The sequence below is a fragment of the Giraffa tippelskirchi genome, chromosome X, assembly GCF_054371585.1.
Source record: "Giraffa tippelskirchi isolate mGirTip1 chromosome X, T2T-mGirTip1v1.2.pri, whole genome shotgun sequence".
In the NCBI taxonomy this organism is placed as follows: Eukaryota; Metazoa; Chordata; class Mammalia; order Artiodactyla; family Giraffidae; genus Giraffa; species Giraffa tippelskirchi.
Window position 1 is genome coordinate 112867098 of NC_137289.1, and position 6523 is coordinate 112873620.

Here is a 6523-nt window from a genome sequence, read left to right on the forward strand (position 1 = left end):
GTTATTTGGAAGGTATGGCATCTAGTATAATTTCTCTCCTATTTGGGGATGTGCTAGGATTGTTCTTGGATTTGAATTTCTGTTTTCTCCCCTCCTCTCCACCCCCAGCCTCTTTTTGGCCGGAGAACCAAGGCCAGAAAGGCTGCAGAACTACTCCTGTTTTACCCGGTGAATTCCCTCCAGGTTTGAAAAATGTGCTATTCCTGAATTCTGACAGTTTTTGCAAACTTCAAATGCAATATGAGACCACTTTGGGATGACAGCATTTCATGAAAAAAAGTGGACGATATATCCTGTATTTAGATACAGGATATGTATTCATATTTTAGCTTAAGCAGTAAAGGGAGACTGCAGATATCTTTTTGAAATTTTAAGATGTCAGATTTCAACAAGAGATAGTAAAATTGGAAAGTAGCTGCAAAAGGGTGGATGTTTATTTTCATTTAGACCTAGATCCAAAGTTTAGAGCAAAATTCACTTCTCTGGGGTTCAAATATTGTTTACCCTGAATAGAATATGTCTTCCTGTTTGACAGAAAACACATGAAAGCATTCTAATTGTGCAACAGCCCCAGGCAAGTGGTATTTCGGAAAATAAAATGCTAACCATGGAATCACAAAGCTAGAAAAGCCCTTATGAAAACATCTAGTACTGCCCTCATCTTCTGAGAATGACTAACTTATCCTGTATGGGATTTTTTTTCCTATTTTGGTAGGATTTATACATCTACATTTTCATCTTTAATGCCCATTTACATGACATGTTTCAGTTAATGGTTGAATATCTGGGTAATCACAGGAAGCCACCAGTACCTAAGAAAACTGAAGGAAAGTTACATGGCTCAAAATAGCATGGAGTTAAAACTCCCTTCCAGGTCCTCCCCATCACTCTATGCAAAACAAAGAACTCTCTGGACCGAAGGAAAAAAAAAGAAAAAGTGGACATTAAGGTTGATTACACCCAGCTCCCAGCTGGTCCAGCCTCTGGCGGATCTCCAGTATTCCTTGCCCCAGCCGTTTAAGAGATAACTACTCCGAACAACCTTGGAGAAGAACAGGCCCCCTTAAGACAGTAACTTTCCACATATATGCCTGTATATACTTACTCTTTTCTTGGGTTAGTGCAGCAGCTCACTAATCTGACTGCTGCCCCTTCTCGCCTCGTTAAAGGTGATCTGTTCCTGTAAAGTGCGGGTCTTGTTCTTTTTCCGAACCTCGCCTTCTCTAACTCCCTTACCCTACAAAAACACCTGGCACATAATCAGTATTTAGAACTTTTAGTAGAAGGAATAAAAGGATGAACAAATGAAAAAAATGAAGGCTGAATAGTAGAAAATTTATGATGGGATTCTTACTGGTCTGATTAATTAGTACTGTGTCTTGTAAACGCTACCATTTCACATTCCATAGTGTGGATTTTGTCCTTTTCAATCAGTAAGATGACTATGTAATGTATAGTCCAAATAAGGACCCTTTTGAATGTGAAAGGGGGGATGCTATGTTTTAATTAATTTAGGGGGAATTATGAATAATTATATCAGGATGGCAAGACTGCTCTGGGCAAAGTGGAACTAATAGTCACCCTCTCCATCAGGGATCAGGAGCAGGGGGAAATCTATTCAAACAGGCTCTAAAATAAGCAACAAGCGAGTGTTAAGTCAAGAATGCAGATTGGAAGAGGTTCACTATCAATTCTTTTGAGGTTTTTACCTTGGCCGTTCTTACCTCATCTCGGCATTATGGAAAGAAATGGGTCAAAATGATAAAGACTCCTTTCCAATAATTAGGAAAGAAAGATACTCTTCCCAAAAGCTAGAGTGAGAGACAATGTACCTGGACACCTCCTACATCAGTCTCTTGCTTCACCAGCGTTTGGATGCAACAATCAGCGTCCTCCCACCCGGGCCTTGCCTCCCCCTCCTCCTGCCTCCCACCACCCTCTCGCCCCACCCCTTCAACCACAACTTCCGGCACAATCTTAGGACTTATTTCCCACTTCCGAGACCAGCCTCACAGCACAGTTTGTGGAGAAGTCCTCACTGCTGGCTAACCATGAGCACCCAGATCCAACAGAGTTCTGAGCTGGAGGCAGCAGTCAGCCGCCTGATCAGACTGCACCTAGAGGTCTCATCCACCTACCTCTCCCTGAGCGTTTACTTTGAAGGCAATGGAACGGCTCTGACTAGTGTGGGCCGCTTCTTCAGGGCGTTGGCTAAGGAGAAGCAGGAGGGCGCCCAGCTTCTCTTGAAGATGCGAAAATCCTGGGGTGAAGGCGCCCTGGTCCAGAGTGGACAGACGCTGTCCCCAGAGAAGTGGAATACCAGCGTGGATGCCATGGAGGACGCCATGGCCCTGGAGAAGAGCCTGAACCAGGCGCTATTGGATCTGCATGCCCTGGGTTGTACGAGCGCTGATGCCCAGCTCTGCGAGTTCCTGGAGCGCCACTTCCTGGAGAAGCAGATGATGCTCCTCAAGAAGATGGGTGACCACCTGGCCAACCTGCGCAAGATGACCAGCCCTCAGGCTGGGCTGCAGGCCGGGCTGGGCGAGTATCTCTTCAAAAAGCTCTCCTTTCAGTGCGACTAGGAGCCTCCGAAGCCCGGCTGCCTCTGTGGGACCCCTTTGCCTCCCCCGGCCTCGAGATCTCCGCTCCAGCCTCTTCCTCCAGCCAGGATGCAACCTGAGCCAAGGCACCAAATAGCAACAAAAAAGGTTCTTTTTGCGGGGGGGTGGGGGGGGATAGCTAGGTTGTAAGGAAAGTATTTGAATGGCGTGTATAATTTGTACTCTGCTTAATTCTCTAGATTATCTAAAGAAATGGCTCCTAACTTGTGTGTATCACGTGGGTACTTTGCGTATCTGATAAAAAAAAAACCTGTGTTTTTCTCTGTCAAGAAGATTCAGAAATTGTTGAAACAGCTATTTTGAAAATGTTGCAGAGAATTTTAGGGGTTTCAGGACTTCTCTGGAGTCACTGTGGGTACTGGGTTCAACTCTCTTGTTCTAAAATGTATCTGGCTTCGCCGAGCAGAGAACGGAGTATCTGGACCGTATTATATTGTGTTCCCCCCTCAACTCCCAGACTCGTGATAAAATCGTTTTTCCTGGTTTTCAAGTTGCTGTGATGCCATCTGCCTGTGTCGAAGAGGGAGCCCTATGAGATTCATCTTTGTGTCTTCCATTAGGTTGTTACTGAGAACGTTGATTATTACATCATACACTGACCTCTTCATGAAGCCTCTTAAGAGAAATTTCTTTCTGGTCTTAATAGTAGAAATAACAGTGCTTCGCTTGGGTAATTGCTTTGTTTTTGTTTTATGGGCACTGTAAATGATGTAACTAATTAAGTTTCCTTTTCTGACTGCCTGCTAAAAAGGTTAGAGCGAAATTTGTGGTCCATCCAGAGCAAACGAGTAGGATTGTAAAAGCAGTTTGCATAGTTTCATTTCTGATTCTTCTGTTATAATTACTTAGTGTGCTTTATGGTTTCTTTCAAGCCACCTTAAACCCTTTCTGGAACAAGGTTATGTATAAACAGGTAAATAAAGTAAACTTTAAAATGCAGATTTTAAAATGGCTCTGTGTTTGTTTTTAGTGAAAAAAGAAGATAACTTGAAGGAAGCACTTACAGAGCCAAAATGATTAGAATGGAGGTGGGTCAGATGGAGGTTACATTGCAGAAACCAAGAGAAGGAGAAACAATAAAATGTAGCATTCTTTTAAACATGTGTTTCATTTTTCTGGTGAGTTGTTTTCTACTAAACGGTTACATTTGTGTCCCACAAATAGCAATCTAATAATTGTGTATTATTTTCCTTGCACTTTGAAAAGCTGGAGTTATAACTTGTTCTCAAACCACAGAAGTGGGAAAAAAAATCAGCTCTTTTCCTACAGCAACTTTCCTTCCCAGAGCAGGAAGACCAAAGGTATATTGTCAGCTCTTTTATCTTAGAAGAGTCAGAGGCATAGGAAGAATATTTTACAGAGATTGGGACAGCTGTTTTGCTCAGTTAAGGAGAAAACCTTATCTTCCTGTTTTTGTGCAGTCTTTTGATAAAAAAGAATGTACTGGAAAAGTCATTCCTACAGAAAAGGGTTTTGCCCATTTGCTGATGATTAGTTAGTTGTAAGAGACATAAGGAAGCAGCTAACAATTTTCAGCTTTGGATTACAACTTGAATCTCCATACTTAAAGTATATACTTAAAATCAAAATTATTTTCAAGTTAGCACTCATATAACCACCGAATGAGAAAAATCATTCTCATTCATAAATCTGAATCATTTCTCACTCATAAATCTGAACGAGAAAAAAACCACCTAATAACTATTAGACTGATTGAAAGACTATATTTGGTAGATTATTTGAGAATAAAGATATAAAATTTTATTTCCAAATAATGGCATATTTGTCATACCTTTATTATATGGGTGTCTTTTAACATCAAGAATGGGGTTATAGGAGAAAGCTTTATTAACATCTCCCAAATAGGCTGAATTATTCTTTGGCAAACAAATAATTACTGAAAAACAAGTGGCTGGTCAGGCAATAAATGACTCAAAGACATATGGATGAAATATTAGTTTAGCTTTTTTTTTTTTTTATAAATTTATTTATTTTAGTTGGGGGCTAATTACTTTACAATATTGTAATAGTTTTTGCCATACATTGACATGAATCAGCCATGGGTTTACATATGTTCCCCTTCCTGGACCCCCCACCCACCTCCCTCCCCATCCCATCCCTCTGGGTCATCCCACTGCCCCAGCCCTGAGCCCTTGTCTCATGCATCGAACATGGAATGGTGTTCTGTTTCACATATGATAATATACATGTTTCAATGCTATTCTCCCAGAACGTCCCACCTTCACCTTCTCCCTCAGAGTCCATAAAATTGTTCTATGCATCTGTGTCTCTTATTCTGTCTCGCATATAGGGTTATCGATTAGTTTAGCTTTTAAAAATGACTTTAGGCTTCTTAGCAAATTCATTTGTAGAAAATGGGGATTTGATGACATTAAATTTATAGAGATTAACTTGGAAACAAATCCCATAGTGATTTTCTCTATTGCTAACCACAGTATGTATATGTGAGTGTGTGTGTTTGTTAGTGCACTTGCACAGAATTATAATAACTGATTCCTTTAGGCTATGGCTAAATTCCTTATACCAGCCTTCAAGGCTCTCCTTGGTCTACCATGGCTAATCTACTTTTTAAATTGAATTTTCCACTACTTCCCTATTATTGGAAGTTTGGGGAGTACCAGTTGCTTTCCTTTTGTCCAAGTTCAAATCAGTTCGGACACAGGAAGCCAGATGGAAATCAAGATGGTTTTATTGGTGGTAAAACCAAATTGGAGTTGTGTTAGGGCTTCCTATTGCCACATCCTGAATTAAACTCCAACCACCCAGTTCTGGGAACAGAAGCTGAAACAGAAAAGAAACCAGGCTGGACTGGCTGGAGGCAGGCTCAGCCTTTTCTGCTAACTCCATGGAGACTGGAATCTAGGACAGTACTGGTGGCCCAAGGGAAGTGGGGAGGACGTGGCAGGCCCCATTGCTTTGTTATTACCGTGACCTGTCCTATGGCTAGCGTGCACCAAAAAAATACCAGGCTCTCAAAGTTCTCCACCTTCATTCCAGTAACCCCCCTGTTAGAGACTGAAGTGGAAGTTTCCTCTCTTTTTATAGAGTGTGAGGCTGAGGAACCCTGCAAATGACTGCAGGAGCTCTCTGCCATAGCTGAAGTGCTCAGTTTGCCATCCCAGTGCCAGCAATTTTCATGTGGTTCCCTTCGCCTGGAAAGCTCCTCATACTCATCTTCACTGAATCATACTAAGTCTGTTTTTCAGCCTAGTTCCAGTCTGCCTCCTGTGAAATTTCCCTGACCAACCCAAACCAGTCATCTGACATGGATTCCTCTCCTTCTCTTAGTTGTCTCTTGGTTGTACCCACTAGACTATAGGCAAGTTGGAGTCTGAAAGGCAGAAAGCATAATGGCTGAGCAATGGGCTCTGGACCAGACTGCCTGTATTCAGACCCTGCCTCTAACTCATCTTGGTCTAGTCTCTTCACCTTTCTTGGTCCCATCTTCCTCCTCTGAAGATCTGGACATGATCAAAATAAAGATGATACTATCCAACTCAGATCTTTTAGGGAGGGATTAAATGGGATAAGCCATGTAAGATCCCTAAGGCCCAGCACATAATAAATGCACAATAATTGCTAGCTGTTTGCATCACCCGATTGTCTATCCCAGTAGAGCTTAGTAAAGAGCTATGATAGTAACATCTCAAAATAAGCTTGCTTCTCAGTTTTAGGAAATTAGATACCTTTCAATTCTAGAATCCTTCTTAATGATCATTGAAAAGAGTGGAAGTCGTTCAGTCATGTCTGACTCTTTGAGACTCCATGGACTGTAGCCTGTCTGGCTCCTCTGTCCATGGGATTCTCCAGGCAAGAATACTGGAGTGGATTGCCATTGCCTTCGCCAGGGTGTCTTCCTGACCCAGGGATCGAACCCA

General features: G+C 42.0%; 1 pseudogene across 1 annotated transcript; it reads left to right on the forward strand.

The window, feature by feature from the left end:
- Nucleotides 1-699: 699 nt before the first annotated feature.
- LOC145536234 (ferritin light chain pseudogene) lies at nt 700-3563 on the forward strand (annotated as a pseudogene). The gene has a single exon (XR_014075710.1). The product of XR_014075710.1 is annotated as a ferritin light chain pseudogene (transcript).
- Nucleotides 3564-6523: the final 2960 nt, after the last annotated feature.